The sequence below is a fragment of the Macrobrachium rosenbergii genome, chromosome 47, assembly GCF_040412425.1.
Source record: "Macrobrachium rosenbergii isolate ZJJX-2024 chromosome 47, ASM4041242v1, whole genome shotgun sequence".
NCBI classification, from domain to species: Eukaryota; Metazoa; Arthropoda; class Malacostraca; order Decapoda; family Palaemonidae; genus Macrobrachium; species Macrobrachium rosenbergii.
This window is the reverse complement of record NC_089787.1, coordinates 6103604-6125610: the sequence shown is the minus strand read 5'-3', so window position 1 is coordinate 6125610 and position 22007 is coordinate 6103604.

Genomic DNA, 22007 nt, shown 5'->3' with positions numbered 1-22007 from the left:
TACGGTTATAAAGTAGCTGATGAAGTTTTTGATGCCAACTGATGGAAAGAACCCAATGCCTGAGGAATTCACTGTGATGTGCAGTTGAACAAAATGTGGAACATATCACTGTCCCTGTCGCAGCAATCATGTTCCTTGCTGCAGCTTTGTAAATGTCGAAGTGTCTTAGCTGTAAGTGATGCAACATGTAGCAATCCTTTAGGTTACAGTATGGAATGAGGAATCTTATTAAAAGCACAATCATGAGAGGGAAATAATGTCATTCGTCCATAAGAACTTGTGTAAATTTGACTCCTTTACGAATGTAAGGTAAAGATTAGAATATTTAGCCATGAAAATAAACTAGACATTTCAATTATAGATTCAATACATGTATTTACATTATTAAATATATACGGCCTTTGAATTTATCTTTTGATATTAAAACTATTGTTATGGATGTTTGAATTAGTTTGATTCAACCAATACAACTTCATTTGCAATGTCATAGTACCCTCTTAATACTAAAGCTACGCCATAGGTTAATAACATTTTCATGCTATATCCAGAATTTATAAAGTCAATAATTATTTAAGGAAATTGTGCTATATATTTTTTATAATTTTATTCGCTTGAGAAGTTTTTCAAAGTACTTTATCATCAAATATTAATCCCCATGCCATGATAAAGTGCCACCTAGATAGCAAAATAAATGGTTATAAATGGGCATTTTAAAAATAAAGTTTTTATGAAAAGTTACTGTATGCTTCTGTGTGTTTAGAAAGTAATAAAGTGCTTATTATTTGAATAATATAGTGTCCCTGTGTTGATTATTGTCAATATATGCCATTCATTCTTTAATATTGTTTGATTTTTTACCAGTTTTCCTTCATGAGGTAAATCATTAGCTTTTCTCGATTTCTGGTGATATTTTGGGTATTTATGACCTATTATAGCATTAAAAGTTAAAGATTTATATATCATTGAAAGAGCCATTATAAGGAACATTTTGAGTGGTAAATGAGCCTTCTATGTTAATTTGCAAGGGGAGATATGGGCATTTTAATGTCAGGTACCCAGAGTTTACGGGTCGAAATTATCACCCGATATAGTGGAATTAAACCTAAATTTCTCACTTGCTGCCAGGTTTCAGAAAGTCCACCCTGATTTTTCAGATAATTCAAGGTGTCTACTGTAAAAGGCAAGTGGGTGAATTAGGGTACATCTAATGCACGCGGGAACCCCCCAGGCCATGTATTATATATTCGTTTCGACGGGAGTGACGCCAACTTTAATTGGAAGTTGTAATTATGGATAAAGACTTTTCATTACTGCGTCCTTACTACTACTACTTCAACGCTGTTAAAGAACAGGAAGAGATCTTCCAATTCATGTTGTTGTTCACCTTCACATAACCTTCGTCTAGCCCTCTAGGTGCATCGGTAGCTCAGCCCTCCATCTCCCTTGTTTCTCTGACAACAAACCCAATCTTTGTTTGCGCGCGTCTTTCCACATCGCTCTCTGCCTCGGTAGTAATTCGAAATAACGTAGGTCGAAGAGGTTCATTAGGTCCCCTTTGAGAATAATCACCTTTTAAAAGGACGCTTCATCCACAGGGAATCTGTCAATCTTAATCTTAAAGGATGTTGCTGGCCTTATGACGAAGATCTTGACAAAGGACTCAGAGTTTCACAGGAGGTTTTCGGGGCATCATTTTCGTCGGTTATTGGTGTGGTTGGCTAGAATTATGGTGTCTTGTGATTTGTGACTATGGAAGTCTACGTATCAGCTTACTTACTAATTGAAGCATTTTCTTCATCCAAATGAATATGGTTAATGTTTAGGTTTCAGAATCTGACGCATTTCACTTGATATATGGCAATAAATATTTACTGAAAGAATTAGCTATTAATTCATAGCCATTAGTGCCTCGTAAAGAAAATCTTACAACTAATGTACACAAGGTTTGATATATTGTAAATATACAACATCCAGAAAATTCAATTGCACAGTTTATAGTGTTAGTGAGCACTCCACCTCATGTATATATCAGTGACCTGCAGATTTAATCTTTAAAAATCATTGATAGATAAAGGGAAGTAAATGCAGAGAGGAAGATTAATGAGCTCTAGGATTTTAGAGCGGTCGATGCCACTGGGCATATTATGCAGTTCCGTCCTGCTGCAAAGGATAACGTCGAACATAAAGTTACTGATGATATAGAATAGAAGGCACCTTTGTTGCAGGGCAATGATCTGAAGAAGATAAGACGGAAGAACCGGACGCAGTTATTAGCGTGTTCGCAAATAAGTTCTCTGTATCTAAGTAAAATATGGCTGAGATCCATAAAGGGATTTTCAGTAGTATTTCCTTTTGTTATTTGTTAACGCATCAAAAAGATGTGCATTTGAAAGAAGGAACTGCCATTAATGCTCAATTACATTTATGAAGACGAAAATATAAAAAAGTTCATATATATATACATACATACATATATATATATATATATATATATATATATATATATATATATATATATATATATATATATATATATATATATATATATATATATACTATTAACAGTGCAAAGTACATTTTTTCCCATGAATACAAAACAACATAAAATGCCTAAATCAAAGCGCTGGTAAAACCTGGAAATCTAAACTTATCCTTCTGATCGCCAGCCACTTGTTGCAGATCGTTCTTATCTCGGAAACTGAGCTGCTTGGATTAATTCAGCTGAATCTTTCTTCGCAATTTGTCTTTTGCAGCAGAATCAGAGGAAGAGGAAACGTGAGCAGCACTGAACTCGGGAAAGGCTTTGTTCAAAGTTAAGTGGAAATGGTTTTCCGTGAAACGAAAATGATTTGATTTCTTAATCTCATTTAGTATTCTCTTGGTGCTTTTCGAGGAAGAGTTTCGCAGAACCCAATAAAGAGAAGGCGCTGGAATTTTCAGAAAATAATTTTTTTTATTAATTCTTTTATTGTTGAAATATCTTCACCCCCTCCTTTCATGTAGCTCGATAAAAAAGAATTTCATTTTATTCAACTCTCGTTATCTATTTGATCGTCATGTTTCTTACTTTTATCCTCTGGCTATATTTCATTACAATAATCTCTTTACGTTTGATGATTTTATCCTAAATGCAAAAATTACTCGGCATGGGAATATAGAAATACTTCATTCTTTATTGATGAATCATATTTACTAAAAATTATATCACTTCTTCTCTTAACAATAATGTATGTAATACAGATAAGTTTTTCAGCTCCCAAAATCTGTTGGTGACATCGATCTTTCACGAATTCTGGACTCTCACTGCCCGAGCGGGGTTCCAGATTTTCACAATGTGTTTGCGGACTGTTAGTGGCATATATGGTTTGTTATCATTTTCAGTGATTACAGTAGCTATAATTCAACAGATGTTATCTAATAATTACTAGATTAAGCAAGTCAGTAAATTACATTAGGGGGATTTCTTTTATACGCAATACAAAGAGAGCGTAGAAATGACACTTATTTAGTAACCCCCATCTCTCTCTCTCTCTCTCTCTCTCTCTCTCTCTCTCTCTCTCTCTCTCTCTTACGTTTCGGACTCGCATCGTCAGATTCATTCCAATCTTTCCTTAAGAAATCAGTTCCGAACAAACGAATGATAACAGGACAAAATATACAGAAAAAAAAGTCACAAAATAACGCAGTATATTTATTTGCATTATGTACTGATATAGAAAAGGGCTCCTGCATTCGCTCAACTTGACCCACACCGTAATACTAAGGAAGTAAATCGATGTAGGTGAAGATAGAAGGAGTGCTGTGCAAGATGGGACATATATATATATATATATATACAAGTAAATCGATGTAGGTGAAGATAGAAGGAGTGCTGTGCAAGATGGGACATATATATATATATATATATATATATATATATATATATATATATATATATATATATATATATATATATATATATATATATATATATATATATATATATATATACTGTATATACAGTATATATATATATATATATATATATATATAAATATGTATATATATATATATATATATATATATATATATATATATATATATATATATATATATATATATATATATATATATATATATATTATTTCACAGAGGACCTCAATGGTGCAGAAAGTTCAAAATAGAGATTTTTATTTATAAGCTTTCAGAGGCTCGTCTTTTTCCATCTTCAATAAAAAAAACATACATGCCAGACGTATACAAAAGCACACGATCGTAAATGTCTTGCTTCTCATCCTGACCTGTGACCTTTGCAGCTGCATCCTCCCTTCTTCGGGTGTTCATGAAGGTGGTTGATCCATTCCACGTGTCTGTCCAGCTTTTTCTCCACGACTTCGTAAACTATGTGGCACGTGGTAGAATCCTCAATATTTTCCTGTTTCTTTCCATGGTCTTCTTGGAATAATTCATGGGAGCCTTTTCTGCACGCCTCATGGTGAGAGGGTGGAGGACGCTTTTCGAGTTCCCGCCTGGCCAGCTTGAATGGCGGCGGAGATGTGACATGATGAATGACGCTGGGAACCATCTCCCCAAATAATATCGGGCGCTTCAGCATGAATGAAGGTGGGAACCGATTCATTTTGAAAGAAAATATCTTCCTTTTACGAAGCTAGACAAATGAGACAATGCATCCATGAGACAATGTATAAAACAGTTTTGGCGCGATAGTTGATATTCTGTCTCATTACCATTTGATGACGTCCATTGGCAAGACAAAATAACAAGGATACTTTCTGTGGTTTTTCCACAAGACTTTCATAAGTTGCACCACCTCATTTCCCTTGAAATGTCCAAGAAGTTGCTACAGTGGTGAAATACGAACCTCACTTTTCGACCAGTTTCATTGAGGCACAAGAAATGCTAAGAAATAAGTAAAGGAATATGAAAATAGGATGAGAATTCCAAATCATGCCAACGGAGGGACTAGACAGTCTCCGAATAGTCCAATTCGGGAGAGTAATCCATCCCCTGTTGAGCCCTTAAGAAAATCCATTGTCAGTTTCCTTCAGTAAAGTCTTATAAGTTCGATAACTGTGTCAAATATGTATATTAAATAATGTATATTTATGGATTTAAGCAGCCTGTTAAGATTTCAACCAGAGCACATCATACAAAAGTATGATTACAAAAGGATATTGGAAAGAGAGAGGAATTTTCTAATTAATGAAGAGACGTACAAAGCTTCCGCTGTATCAGACAATGAAATAATAAGGGTGTACCAATATTGTTAATAAGTGAACCACAAGACAACATGTGAACAATAAGAACAGTCTTCAATGACGCAAAATGAACGCAAAGAAAAGGGTGGAGGGGCCGGGTGGTGTGGTGTGGTTAAGGGGTTGTGATTGACATATCTGTTTTTGTGAAAAAACTAAGGAACTACTAAAACTTTATCAGGACAGCAGGTGCAAGCTGCACTGGCCTTTTATGTTCTGCAACCAGCGGGAGGGAGAGGGCGATTAACATTTTGTAACACAGGCGTGTACGGCTGACTCCTTCAATTAATTCAGTAGGATGTAGATTTTAACTATTAAAAGGATGGTGGCTCGCCTAAAACAAGAAAGAGGAAGCAAAACGGTACTAGTGGTTCCCCATTTATTGTTTCTCATTGCAAATAGAAGAAAAACGAAAAAGCAACTTGTAGTAGTATTTGCTTGCAATTTGTTGCGATGACCTTCAGCGCATCAATTGGAAAATCATACAAATATACATGTATGAGACCAATCACATTCACCAAATAAAGAATAAAAAATGTTAAATAAACTACTTCCTACAAGGAAGAAGACGTGTTCTTGCTACCCCCTTATTTCAACCTCAGTCGCGGAAAGTCGAAGTATTGTGTTTCGTGTCCACAAGATACCTAAATTAGGGAACCACTGACCTCCAAATACTTTTAGAGGAGAAGGAACTGTTTCCTTTAACCTCGTTCTCTTTATTTACATAAATCTATGAGCATTCACAAACAAAGAACTTTTATTTACAATTAAGATTTTTAGTGATCTTTGAATTCATGTACGTAACAAGGAGCCTCATAATGTGACAGTGTAACTTTCTTCATATTAAGGCTCCTTTTAGCTGTCTAACGTGAAACGTTTCTGAATTATTCGCTGCCAGTGTCTCACGAAAAACCAATATCCTTTTGTAAATTCTATTTTATGTTAATCAGTGTTCAGTCACCTTAAAAAAGTGGATTGAGAAGGGATTTGTTAATTTACATTTTATTGGAAAAAAATTCAAATCATCTACGCAGAAAGCCAAGATAACGCATTAACCATACAATAAATAAATACATTAATTCATATTTCTAGTTGAAATGCTGAATTCTAATAGTTCAGAAAAACGAAATAAAGTAAAACTCGCGAAGTCTGTCATTATTTACAAGAATCATCAGGTTTAATCCATGATGAGTTCTCACGGAGGCTTCATACGTAACCCACCACTTTTATAATAGTCCTGATATAAAAACAAAACATGAGAAATGCATTTAAAGAAATAATGATACAACGGATGAAGCTAGCCTAGCCTCAGAGTCTGGAAAGAAAATATACAGATCATTCCAAAGTAGGAAAAAGATGAATGATTGAAAGCCTTCATTCAGGAAATTAATAACAGAATCCTTAGTAAAGAGCTTTGGCTTTGATAGATGGAAAATTGAAGACTGAGGTGATGGAAGTTGTGCTAAAGATGAAAGAGTAAAGGCCTTTCTATCCAGGAGTGATTAATGATCAGTTTGGCTCTTTATCGTTTACTCAGTGGAAGCAATGGAAGTTCTAAAGCATTGGCAAAGAAGATAAAATGTTTTGTTCCTGAAGTGGTTTAGAGAGACGAACCTTTGGTGTAAGGCCTTCAAATGAACGCATTATTTATGACAAGAAAAATCATGTTTCCTAAATGAGTTGAGCAGAACATCCGGGTTTGGAAATCTCAAAATTAAAGTTTAGTTCCACAATGACTTTTATATAATTTGGGGAACTGTCCAAATATAAAACAAACATAAAATCGACGTCTTTTTGAACTCTGCATCTCACTAAGAAGTTGAGAAAACATCTCCATTCTCCTTACATATATGAACGATTAACAGGGAATAACAATAAGCCATCCGAAAACTATTGACTTGAAATGAATGATACATTATGGTTTTTCAAAACGTGGGAAATAATTTGTGGATTATTAGCAAAGGGAAAGATATTAAACGAATATGATTCACAGAGCCACTTGCCTCTACTAGTTTTAACACTGGATAGCACTGCCACTCTAACTGAGCGCTAAAGTTGCTCCTCTGTTCGATGATTTATGGCTGGTTCAGAAATTTCTCACTTTATAAGTAAAACTAATTAAATAAATAAAGGGTTTATTTACCAAGCGATTTGAGAGATATTGCACAGGATTTCCAAAGAAACTACAGTCATCAACTGAAGTTATGATATCCCTGTGAATGGGAACAAAAGAACCTTGCGCAGAGAGAGAGAGAGAGAGAGAGAGAGAGAGAGAGAGAGAGAGAGAGAGAGAGAATGACGTTTTCAGAATGAGTTATGGATAGCGGTAACTCATCTAAAGACGGCCAGTGTCTGCCACCAGGGATCGATCTTCGGGAATTTACCAAGATGCGCGACGGAAGACCTGATAATGTACAACTTTCTCTGCAGACAAGAATTATTCAAGTAAACCGATATTATGGCGCCGTGCAGTAGTCCGAGTTACGTTTATTGCGCCTGAGCGTCAATAGCCCCTCCAACCACCAAATAGCCCAAACAGTCACGAACTGAGGATTATCCGCCATAGCAAAGCCATTGGAAAATAAAAGCAAATGCCAGAGTCTCTCAAATCACAGAAATTTCGTTCACTTTCTCCTCTACCCTTCCCTGCATGGAAGCAAGCAGCCTCTTCAGATTAACGATCGAGTTCTTCCAGACTCTCTAGCTGCTTAGCACCACGGTCGAAGTGAGGAAAACAGGTTTTGAAATGAAGATGAAGTCTTTCTAGTTTACGACTGCGACATGCGAGAGTCGAAAGGACGCCGGGGACGAGCTTTACTGTCAGGGTAAAAGGAGGCACAATAGGTCATGAAGGAATGAATGCGCACAATCCCTCAGTAATGACGCAGCTACTCTCATAATATGACAATTGTTTTACCAGCTTGATTACTTGACACAGGCCCATACAGAGACTGGACAGAGAGAGAGAGAGAGAGAGAGAGAGAGAGAGAGAGAGAGAGAGATGAATTTGGAAGTCAAAGAATAATCTGTTTTTTGTGTGGATATTTTTATAATAAAGTTGAACAAAGAAATGTAAAAACGTCGGCCGTTTGCTCACTCGCTAGTTTGTCAAATGACCTGATTTCCAGATAAGCTTTCCCACAACACCTCATGTATTTTTTAAAGAGTAAATATTGGACAAAACTCCTTTTTAGAAGTTATGTATATTACTTTATAATTTTCTCATAAAAAACATTCCCTTTAACCAAACAAAATAAATTTTCTTAAATAATAACGCTCACATTCAGATAAACCCCTTATACATAACGTAAATCATTCCAAAACAGCACTGTTTCCCTCTGTCCTGAATAAATAAATCTTCTCTAAAATCTGGAGATACCTTGAAAAATATTCTCTGAATGTTTACAAACGGAACGCATTCATGAATAATAATTTTTTTTTTGTAATATCCCAATTATTATGTGCTTCAATTTCAAAAGGCAATAGATAGGCCGGAGTGTGCGTCAGTCAGCATGTGAGTCCTTCCTTTTGATTCCCTTCTCCCCCCACCGTGACCCTGAGTCTTCAAGTTCCATTGCTGTCTGTCTGCTTGTCTGTCTGTCTGTCTGTTCCGAGTTTCACACAAATCATATTTTGATGAGTAAGACGACCATTTAATTCCAGCTAGAGTGAGGTGTCCAGCTGCATCATCTAAATCTATATTTTCTTCAAAGAACTGTGGTATAACGTCAAAGTTATTTGTGTGAACGAGTGCCTGTGTTCGTCTCTCTCGCGAAAATCAACAACTTCCGTGACGCCTCTGACCGCTTATGATTTATAATTCCCCTCCGTATTATTTAATGGGTGGTACCTGGTACCATCCATTAACTTTACTTTAGAATTAGAAAAAGACAATTGCCTCCCTTTCTTAGATGTTTTAATACACAGAGAACCATTTCAATGCAAATTCAGTATTTATAGGAAACCAACCAACAACTTAACTTACGTCCATTTTAGTTCAAGCTACCACCTTAATATCAAAGTATCCACCTTTTCTTCTATGTTTTTACAAGCACTGCGCATTGTCAGTCCCCCGTATTTGGATCAAGAAATGAATACATAAGAAAAATAGGGACAGATTTATGTTATCCTTCATGTATACTAGATATTTGCGATAATAAAGCCTACAAAAAGTTTTATACTGAAAGTAACATGGAGAAAGAAACCCCTAAGAACATACTTAGCTTGCCTTATTTTACTGGTTTTGCAATCATAAAATCATTGTTAAGATCTTTTAATGTCAACCTGGTTTTTTCCTAGAATAACAGACTAAAAGGAATGTTAATAAAAAAAATAGCCCTAAGGAAAGCAACAACACAGTATATAAAATTCCGTGCTTGGACTGCTCTTCTTTTTATCTTGGTCAATCCATTAAGGATTTAGAAGTACGAATTAATCAGCATAAGTAATCTGTCAAAACTGGGCAAACATGCAATTCATTCATTTAAGTGAAAACTCTAATAGGACAAACTGGACTGAAAATTCAGTGATTAACAGATCAAAAGATTTCTCCTCACAAAATTTTTTAGAATCTGCCATTATACAGCTTACTCCCAGCCGTAATTTTAACCTTGGCCCTGGTATGTATTATTTGGACCCCTGTATTAGTAAAATGTTCAAGAATGACCTTACAGATAAAATCACTGACTTAATTACTAATCAGTTACCTTACTTATGTATATTTTCTATGTATTCATATGTTTAATATATTTTTTAAATGTTCATTTTGCAAAAGTTGTTACTGTTTACCAAATGGAGAATATATTGAGTTGATGTTCTTTTATAAACATGTGTAATCAACTTATTGTTTCCATGGTCAATTTTGGTGGTCAGTCTCTTTCCCTGTATTATCTTTTAATTGACTCTTCCGTGCTTCCGCGCACTTGGGACTAATCTTTTGTAAAACCTTTGAAATATCTACCATTGTTTTAGTAGGTCCAATAATTCTTCAACTGTGTTGGATTCCAGGTAAATCTGTTCCTTTATAATCCCCATCTGTCACTTATACGAGCTTTCTTGTAAATTTATTTGTATATTTCCATCAGTCTGCAAAGTAAAGGACAGTAAGTCGAAAGGCCTAGCAACCATTCCGTGTTTCAGTATTCCCTTCGTGGCTATTGCCTTTATTCATACATTCATCACGTTCCATACATACATACATATATATACACGCACACACACATATATATGCATATATATATATATATATATATATATATATATATATATATATATATATATATATATATATATATATGTGTGTGTGTGTGTATATATATATATATATATATATATATATATATATATATATATATATATATATATATATATATATATATATGTGTGTGTGTGTGTATATATATATATATATATATATATATATATATATATATATATATATATATATATATATATATATATATATATATATATATATATATATATATTATTATTATTATTTTTCAGAAGATGAAACCTATTCATATGGAAGAAGCCCAAAGGGGCCATTGACTTGAAATTCAAGCTTCCGAGGAATATGGTGCTCATTAGGAAGAAGTAAGAGGAGATAAAAGGAAATACAGAAAGAATAGATCCCACTCACTTATTAAAAAGAAAAATTAATAAATTTATAGATAAATATGTATTGAAATGCAAGAATAGTATTAGGGTAGCAATGCATTGCACCTTCGCTTGAACTTTTGAAGTTCCAATTGCACTACATCCTCTGGGAGGCTGTTCCATTCCAATGGTGTGAGGAATGAAGAACCTGTGGAACTGAGGAGTTCAACAGCAAGGCACATTTACTGCATATTGGTGCTGCTGTTCAGCGAATCTGGTTGCTATCGGCAGATAAAGGGGCTCAGGGATCAATTGTGAATTTGAAAGATCTCTGTTGAATACAAGTTATGAAAAAGTGACAAGCATGAGACCATCCATCGATAGTCCAAGTCATAACTACTACTATATATATATTTGGATATTAAAGGACGTTTGTAGCTTTCTGATTGTATATGAATCACGGTGATGTGATAAATAGTCATAATATGGCTACGTGTGACAAACGCACTACACGGTCAATATGGCAGAAGTGGGTGGATATCGTCTCCAAATGCAAAAACACCTGAGTTCGACGGGTGAGTTGATGGGAGATGATATTCACTTATACCTCTCTTGTGACCGACTGCGTTAGTGCGTCCCTGTAGTCCTGATTCCTCGTCCGTCGCTGGTTCGACCCCACGGGACGGTGGACTTATTATCAACTAAAAAATTCCCCTTCGGTAACATATATGAAAATATATTATTTCCGAGGTAGAGCGAATTGGATATTAAAGGACGTTTGTAGCTTTCTGATTGTATATGAATCACGGTGATGTGATAAATAGTCATAATATGGCTACGTGCGACAAACGCACTACACGGTCAACATGGCAGAGGTGGGTGGATATCGTCTCCAAATGCAAAAACACCTGAGTTCGACGGGTGAGTTGATGGGAGATGATATTCACTTATACCTCTCTTGTGACCGACTGCGTTAGTGCGTCCCTGTAGTCCTGATTCCTCGTCCGTTGCTGGTTCGACCCCACGGAACGGTGGACTTATTATCAACTAAAAAATTCCCCTTCGGTAACATATATGAAAATATATTATTTTCGAGGTAGAGCGAATTGGATATTAAAGGACGTTTGTAGCTTTCTGATTGTATATGAATCACGGTGATGTGATAAATAGTCATAACATGGCTACGTGTGACAAACGCACTACACGGTCAATATGGCAGAGGTGGGTGGATATCGTCTCCAAATGCAAAAACACCTGAGTTCGACGGGTGAGTTGATGGGAGATGATATTCACTTATACCTCTCTTGTGGCCGACTGCGTTAGTGCCTCCCTGTAGTCCTGATTCCTCGTCCGTTGCTGGTTCGACCCCACGGGATGGTGGACTTATTATCAACTAAAAAATTCCCCTTCGGTAACATATATGAAAATATATTATTTTCGAGGTAGAGCGAATTGGATATTAAAGGACGTTTGTAGCTTTCTGATTGTATATGAATCACGGTGATGTGATAAATAGTCATATATATATATATATATATATATATATATATATATATATATATATATATATATATATATATATATATATATATATGTGTGTGTGTATGTATGTGTGTGTGTGTTACACAATCGAGAGTAGATCTCACTGCTTACCTTTTGCTAAAAAGTCCCATCTACTGGTAGCTTGATAGTGACCGCATCAAAAAGGCTACTGGTAATGCACATCTGTACATACACGCTCTCATTCTCTCTCTATATATACAGTATACATACATATATATATATATATATATATATATATATATATATATATATATATATGTATGTATATATATATGTATGTATATATATATGTATGTATATATATATGTATGTATATATATATGTGTGTATATATATATATATATATATATATATATATATATATATATATATATATATATATATATGTGTGTGTGTGTGTGTGTTTTTGTGTATGTTACATAATCGAGAGTAGATCTCACTGCTTACCTTTTGCTAAAAAAGTCCCATCTACTGGTAGCTTGACAGTGACCGCATCAAAAGGCTACTGGCAATGCACATCTGTACATACACTCTCTCTCTCTCTCTCTCTCTCTCTCTCTCTCTCTCTCTCTCTCTCTCTCTCTCTCTCTCTCTGTCTGGTCTACAGCAAAATATGCGTTACCCAAAATAATTTATTTGACAAAAATCTAACATAACTGGATTGCAAGAAACAAGAGATGAAATAAAATGGAATACTGATGTTCACCAAATGATCAAACATATTACTGTCCAGTATATTAAACTACTCATTCTTCTTAAATACTTTGCCCACAACAGGTCAAAATAAGTCAAGTCCAGTACGTTCCCAGTGAGTACATTTTAATCTCTTCCTCAGCGAAACACCTGAAGTCAAATAAAACCCTTGTTAAACAAATACAAAAAAAAAAAAAAAAAAATAGATAGATATGGGAATTCCTTCCACATTACTTATATAGTACACACAATGTAAAAATGGTCAAATTCATGTGAGATATATGTTAATTGAAAAGTACGATCTACACTTTGGGAAATCTAAAATGTTTCCTACCTCCAAACAGCAATGTTAACAATTCTTAATATTAGGTGTTGATCTTCAAATGACAATTTGTTTGATAACTACTCCCTTCACACCCTGGGACTCAGCCCAAAAGAAATACATGTACGAACGAATTAACTGGAACCTGGACATTTCCAGCAAACGCACTCACAAAGTCTAGTCGCTAGGCAGGGATTTTCTCACATCTCAAGAATATCTGACTTACCTGACACGCATACAGTTCCCTGATCAGGATGTGCGCCAGACAACAGCTAAATATTCTCTCAAGGCTCTTCCCAGTGACTTTAGCCACACTTATTAATCAAACATCTACTGTGTATTGTAATTCATAAAATACTTGTGACCTATGAGCTTTTCACACACACACACACACACACACACACACACACACACACATATATATATATATATATATATATATATATATATATATATATATATATATATATATATATATATATATATATATATATATATATATATATATATATATCAAACATTATTACAGGTGAAAAAAGAAACGGGGTGCAGGTCCTGACCGGTTTCGACTTTATTTCAAGCCATTGACGAAGGACTGATACAGAGTGTGAGAAGTAACAAATATATATACTACAAGAACAGTACTGACGAACATACACAACCTTTAGAGACTCCATATCCCCACTCAGGCCGGTGTCGAGGTAGGAGTGGCCTTTAAAACTCATTTGGCTAAAAATCACAATAGACTCTCAGGGGACATTGCTGATAAACAGACCATACCCCACCTCAGATCCACACCTGACAGGTGTCATGGAGGCGGAGTTTGGAAACTCATTAACATTAATACCCTCGTACTGTGTTTACAAATATGATAATCCTATTTTCATACATCTCTACTGCCTACCTTAAAGTTTAAACAATTTACAAATTTCTTTTGATATTAAAGGATCAAGTTTATACATCCCTTGACTGATATTCATATTATGGTTGTAACTTTCTTTTATAAAGCTAGATTCAATGATGCTCCTCTCCAGTGCATTATCAGAATATACAATCCTTTTTGCCCCTTCCCAGTTGATAGCATGATTGTTCTCACTAACATGTACAAATATACCACTGTTCCCTTGTGCATATCTCACACATTTCTTATGTTGTTCAATTCTTTTTCCAGTGCTTTCCCGGTTTGGCCAATATAAAAGTTGTCACAAGACTTACACGAAATTTTATATACACACCCTTTAGTATTGTCTGGGGAGTTGTTTATCAGCAATGTCCCCTGAGAGTCTATTGTGATTTTTAGCCAAATGAGTTTTAAAGGCCACTCCTACCTCGACACCGGCCTGAGTGGGGATATGGAGTCTCTAACGGTTGTGTATGTTCGTCAGTACTGTTCTTGTAGTATATATATTTGTGACTTCTCACACTCTGTATCAGTCCTTCGTCAATGGCTTGAAATAAAGTCGAAACCGGTCAGGACCTACACACCCGTTTCTTATTTTTCACCTGTGGTAATGTGTGATAAATGAATCACGTACAAAAGTGATAATAATCATATATATATATATATATATATATATATATATATATATATATATATATATATATATATATATATATATATATATATATATATATATATATACACAGTATATATACACATATGTATGCGCTGTGGTACTTAACCTTAACCTACGTAGGTGTCCTCACCTCTTAGAATTGTCAATTGAACCCTTTTATGGCCGGATCTGCGGACCTGAATGGGAGCTGGATTCTTATCCAGTCCCAGAATATGTAAGACCTTACGAAACTTTGGGTTATATGACCGTTTTTAGCCAGGATTTTCTGTCCTCTTCATTGATGCATATATATATATATATATATATATATATATATATATATATATATATATATATATATATATATATATATATATATATATATGTAATATCATAGAATTATTTGTATACTTCTATATACAGCAGTGACGGGGACAGAAAGACCTGGCTAAAAACGGTCACATAACCCAAAGTTATGTGCGCGCGCGCGTGTTGCAGAGGAAGTTGCTAGTTATCGAGTGGTATTTCAAGAACACGTGAACCTATGCCTAGAATATTTCCCAATTTGAAAATTGTTTTCCCCATCCAAGTCCTTTAGAGGCAATTTCGGGATTATGTTTTATTATGTAATATGGTGACGCAAATTTTACTTATTTTTTCAGGGGGTATCATTAAAATTCAAAAACACAAACCGATTCTTTAACTTATTTTCCTAGAGTGTAACCTCTCCTAAAAACGTATTCATTTCCCGAATACGCCAAGATCCGAAACAAAACTTATCCTAAACATGTTTCAGTGGACTTAGTTTTTAATAGAGATAAAAGCAAAACAACTGGTCTGGCTTCAAGGCTCTGATCCATTTACATGAGACGAGACTTGCAGTCACAGAAGCCATGGTGGTGCTGGAAATCAAGATGGTTTCCCCGAACGAGTAAAATTCTTTGCTATCAGAGGAGCGCATTTTTCTTACAGGAAAAAGAGGAAAATTTTCACTAAAACTATTACAATTTTGATAAGAGAGTTTGTACTGTAATCCCGACTAATATAGTTTTATGTCGAATTTTCCTATCGTATAATGTTCACTCACCGGTTAGACGATACTTTCCTTAAATTTCTGAATGTTTAGTATTTAACAAATATTCTATAAGTGTAAATCTCTCTCTCTCTCTCTCTCTCTCTCTCTCTCTCTCTCTCTCTCTCTCTCTCTCTCTCGTACGAAATACAGGAATTTCCGGAATTACCACGGAGAAAACATAAGGAGCATGCTTGCGACGCTTCAACACTCATAACTGGATACAAAGAATTATTCATTCTTCGGCCTAATACAGCAATTCCATTCATTACAAGAGAGAGAGAGAGAGAGAGAGAGAGAGAGAGAGAGAGAGAGAGAGAGAGAGAGAGAGAGTCCAATTAAGGTACAAGTAAATACATTTTCACTGATGATTTCATAGTGGTAGATAAGATTCAGATGTTCCCTGTGGCAATTTTGGGATATCCGTCTATGTCACCAAGTAAAATAATTTTATTTTCAGCGAATCGTGGTGTTGGTCAGGGGAAAATATTTCAAGGGTTCCCACAGAGAAAGTCTCATATTGAGGAACCAACAGGTGTTTGGTAAGCTTCAGAGATTACTGAGGAGACTAAAGATAGTAAGTTTTCTTAACAACTCGCCAGTCTAAAGGTGCATACACACTGCGCTGATGTTTCGTGTTAACACGCCATATGACGTGTTAACACGTGTTAGCAAAAAATCTGGAACAGGCGTTCTCATAATGAAGTTCACACTGGTCTGATATGTCGCGTAACACGTCAGCTGACGTGTTACGCGACATAACATGCATCAACACGCATCAGATCAAATTCAAAACTCCCAGATATTCGTCAGCAGGAAATCTGCGTCAGATAGGTGTAGGCGCATATTATTGTATAGTGTTTTGATATTATTCAATAGTGTTTCGAAGTTATTCTATAGTGTTTCGATATTATTTTATAGTGTTTCGATATTATTCTATGTTTTGAAATTATTCTATAGTGTTTCTATATTATTCTATGTTTTGAAATTATTCTATAGTGTTTCTATATTATTCAACAGGTACTATTCTATGGTGACAAAGTGACTAACTGCTCCTCTTCTTCATCGAGTTCATTTAACATATTTTCATTCATTTTCAATTTTTACAACACAAAATTGGAGGATAAGAAAGAAAGAACGTGCTCACTCCACAAAAAAGCAAATCTTACTGACGTAACATGCATCACATAAATAAAAACGTCCTTGTGTTATATGATGCAATCTGTTGCTGTGTGTTGACACGTCACATGGCGTGTTAACACGAAACATCAGCGCAGTGTGTATGCACCTTAACCCTGATCATAAAACCCAATGTTCCATATTGTATTATTGTGACAGTTAAGAAGTTCTTGCCTGGATCAGAAATTGTATTATAAATTAATCAATTAGAACTCACGGGTTATCTGCAACAGGGGAGGTGCATACCACCGCCAGTAAATCCAGAGCAGTGAGAGAAATATTTAATCATTTGAATAAAGATTTGATAGCTAATAAGAATACACCTTTAATGAGTGTTGAGTTATTTCGCCATAGAATATTAACAGTAGCATAAATTGAAAATGTCCAGTCAGCAGGGGATGACAGTTTTAAAACCCATTATGGATAAGTTAGAAAGATTATAGTGACGAACTGAGCACTAACACTGGGAGTTGAGGTAAGACTATTGTGACTGATCACCAGGGAAGTCGAAAAGACTCAAATAAAATAATTAAATCCTATCTTATAGGCTGCCCATGAAATTTCAAAGCGAGATCCCTATGGAAATACGCAAGGTGCTTGAGGAAGGTGTCATTAAGAAATCGATTAGCCGATATAATTGCCTACTGACTGTAGTACCTAAGAAAGATCGCACTTGGAGAGTTTAGATCAATTTTCGCAAACGAAATGAGGACACCGTTCCCGATCGTTTTCCCGTGTTATCTGCTGATGATATCGGTGCTTATTTAACCTCATTAGATCTGGGAAGAGGTTTTCATCAAATTCCTTTGGAGGAGAGCAACACCAACTATACGGTATTTAGTACCTTGAGACGGAACTTCAAATTCTTAAGGATGCCCTGTGAGTTGAATTGTGCACCTAAAGATTTTACTGGGATAATTAATTCCGTTTTGGTGACATACAAGGCGATATACTTCATACCTACAGGGATGATCTAGTCTTGTTTTCATACACACTGGAAGGTCACCTTAGGAAACTGGAACTGACTCTCCAAAGGTCAAGACACTTTAATTTGAGAGCAAAACTATCAAAGGGTGAATTCTTTAAAGATGGATTCATTTATTTGGGCTATGTAGTTTCCAAAGATGGGTCATGGTTGTGTATAATAAGATTTGTGCCACACAAACTTTCCAGAGCCAACCGTGGTAAAAGGTGTTCAACTGTTCTTAGGAATCACTGGTTACTATCGAAGGACTTTATAATTATTCAGTAATAACTGGCTATCTGCCAGACTCAACCAAGAAAGGTGTAGATTTTAAAATGGACGTTGAACAGCAGCCAGCCTTTGAAACTTTAAAAAGAAAGTATTGTCCCCACTAGTTATGATCTTCCTGGATTACTCAAACCCATTTTTCATTGCCACAGTTGCATCAGATTATGAAGTAGGTGGAGTATTATTACAGTGGAAAAATAATAAGTTACACTCGATAGCTTTCCATTCCTAGAAGCTTAAACAATCGGAGTGCCACTATGCTGTGACTGATAAGGAAGCTTTAGCTATTTTGAATGCCTTGTGTAATTTTAGATGCATAATGTACAGTTATGAAGTCAGTGTGTTGACAGACCGCAAACCTCTACGTAATTTCTTTCAAGGTTTTCAGTTTATCCTAAACGGAATAGGTGGCATAAGATTATTCAAGGGTTTAGTGAAAAGATTAAATATGTTCCTTGTAAGGTTAATATTATTGCCGATGCGTTGTCGAGGAATACATTGCCTTCCCATATAGTTGGTTCATTATGTTCTGATGATGATATATTGGAATTACAGTCTCCGGATGTTGCCAGAATGAAAAGTGGATCATTAGAACCCTCAGGTTGGGATTCTGTAATTGACCCCGGGTGTAGCCACAAGGTTCTCGTTAGGGAACACAGGAAAGATGATAAATTGGGAATATTAGAGTTATCCTGCAAGGAATAATGATACAATTGCCTATAAAATGCTCCACTGTGAAAACCACTCTACTATCGACGAAATTTTATGTAGAAATGTTCCTAGGAAAACTATATGCAGCGCGAATACTGGTGTTAACCAAGTTGTAGCAGCAAAGAATTTGATACCCGTCGTGGCAAAATAGTTGCATATAAACAAAATGGATGCTCACCCAGGTTCTGCTGTTAAGTATGAGAAAGCAAGAAACATGCTTTCTGGTCTACTATGTCTAACTATATTCACAATTACCTTAAAACTTGCGAGGAAAGATTATGTAATGAAAACTGAGGGATTAGGTATGTATCGTGTACCTCAGAAGCATTTTCTGAGGGTGGATATTGGTTGGTTGACTAATTTTAATTGAATAATAATAAGGGGAAATAAACATGTCGCAGTTGATGCTTTAACAAAGTTTGTGAAGATTTTTCCACTGAAAAGTACAACAGCTCAGGAATGTGGAAGGGTTTTTATGATGGCTTCATATGTCGTCATGGTATTCCTAATGTTTTGATATCAAATTCTAGAGGCGAGTTTAGCAAAGCCTTTTTAAAGTCGTTTTGCTGATTTTTAGGTATAAAGAAGGTTAATACTTTAGTTTATCATCCTGAATCTGACGGCCTTGTGGAGAGATGTAACCGTAAGATTTTAGATATACTTAAGGTTACCATAGGAGGCATAGACCTAAATGGGTTTTGGCAATCCCACCAGTTGCTTGTACAGTTGATAGTGCGAATCGTTTCTCAATAAAAAAATATCACCTTTTGAAGCCGTCTATTGTGTTAGAATGAAATCCCCACCTGATGTGTTGAATTGTATAGAGTCTGTGCCTGATCCATTGAGGAATTCTATGGAATTCAGTAAAGTCAGGTTTTGCTTGCTGTTTAAACGTTTGCTAGACGCTAGTGTTGTTATGAGAACGGATCATGACAAATGAGCAAAGAAATATGAGCCATATGAGGTTGGTGATAAGGTGTAAGTAAAAATTATGTCAGAAAAGGAATTTTAAGTTAACCCGTATTTTTGAAGGTCCTTCCCAAGTTATAGAACTGTCAATACCAAACCGTTTCGAAGTAAAAGTTTTGTTTATTCGAAACAATATAAGGACTGTGCATGTCTCACAGATACGTGCTTTGTTAACAATGGTTAAAGGCATACTTATAAATTTATTAAAGGCTATATAGTGATGGTCTTTATGCATTATATTAACTGACTATGTTTTGCCGGCTTGTTATGTGAATGTTTGCTGAGAAAACAAGTTAGTGTTTCACACAGTCGTTATTCCTCGGGAAAGTACCTCGACACTTAGACTAAGAACAACAATTGGAAAACGACCGGATATTTTCTTATATACTCTGAGAATTTAAAACGTTTATATAAGGAATAGTTTGGAGCATGAGTGGGATAATTAACAAAAATGTTCTTTTAGCGATTAAAGTTTTGAATTGTGGGATATTTCAACAAGTTTCGGCGGATCGTAGATTTCATCTGGTTGTCCGAAAAGATTCAGCCTTACAGTGAAAGGTGTGACAGAAATAAAAAAAAAATCACTGCAATTAGTGTAAAGTTTTAAAATGATCAAGCTGTTTTAGATATGATAATTGTGGCCAAGAGACACCTTCATATTTAGGGTTATTCATGAAGCCTCCTTTTTCCAAGTAAGCATATTTTTCCAGTCATTTGCGATATTCCGTAAAACCTTTGAGCATTTACTCCATAATAACCTCGCTACTTGTTCCTCTTTCACAGCGTAATTCCATTTTCATTCTCAAAGATCTTCAGGGGAGTTTGTTGGAAAGGCCATCAAAATGGTAATGAACCTCCATTAGATAGAATATCGCATACTAAAACTATTCCGGGGTATTGTTCCTCGATCTAGATTTACATTCCGAAGACGATTCTGGCACAAGAGAGAGAGAGAGAGAGAGAGAGAGAGAGAGAGAGAGAGAGAGAGAGAGAGAGAGAGAGAGAGAGAGTAGCTATTTATTAATGTCGGGTATAGTTTCAGAAGCAGTGTTTCCTTTACTGAAATGTTCACGTTAAGAAATCAGCTGTTTATTGTGACATTTCCCAAAGATGTCTTCAGTGAGACAAGAACACGCGACTCAGTCCAAAGCGCTGTCTTTCCCTTCTCAATTTATTCAGTCTCTTTTCTTCACATTTAGCTTAGTTGATCAAAGTCTCCCCCTTCACTGGTTTTTCAGATTGTTCCCTTGTGTTCTTCACACCCTTACTGATCCATCTTTTGCATTCGGCATTATTCCCTCTTCCTCTCACCTGTTCTTCAAAGATCGTCTTTTACTTCTGTCGTTAAACCGCTTCTCTCACTATTCCTCTATACAGGGGTTCTGTTCTCTTTGATTATTATCTAAAAAAACCCTCTCTTCGCTAGTTAGGCTAGTACTAACAGTGAATAAAATAACGAATTCAATAATAATAATAATAATAATAATAATAATAATAATAATAATAATAATAATAATAATAATAATAATAATATATGAAGGAGTAGACCCTCTTTTAAACAGGTCTTATTAAAAAGGTTGGCTGTATTATGAATTTATCTTATATAGTGTCTTTTTCTATCCTCCTTATGATTCCTTTTCAGGCTCAGCGATATTAGTCAGTAACTGGCCGATATTCATGTTGGAAAAGGACAGTGTGCGGAATATTGAAGTCTTTTATTAAAATATCCAATCAGAAATCGTTCGTCTGGGTTCAGGTTCTATTCTAGGTACCGTCGACATGTTTCGACCAACGAGCTGGTCGAAACATGTCGACGGTACCTAGAATAGAACCTGAA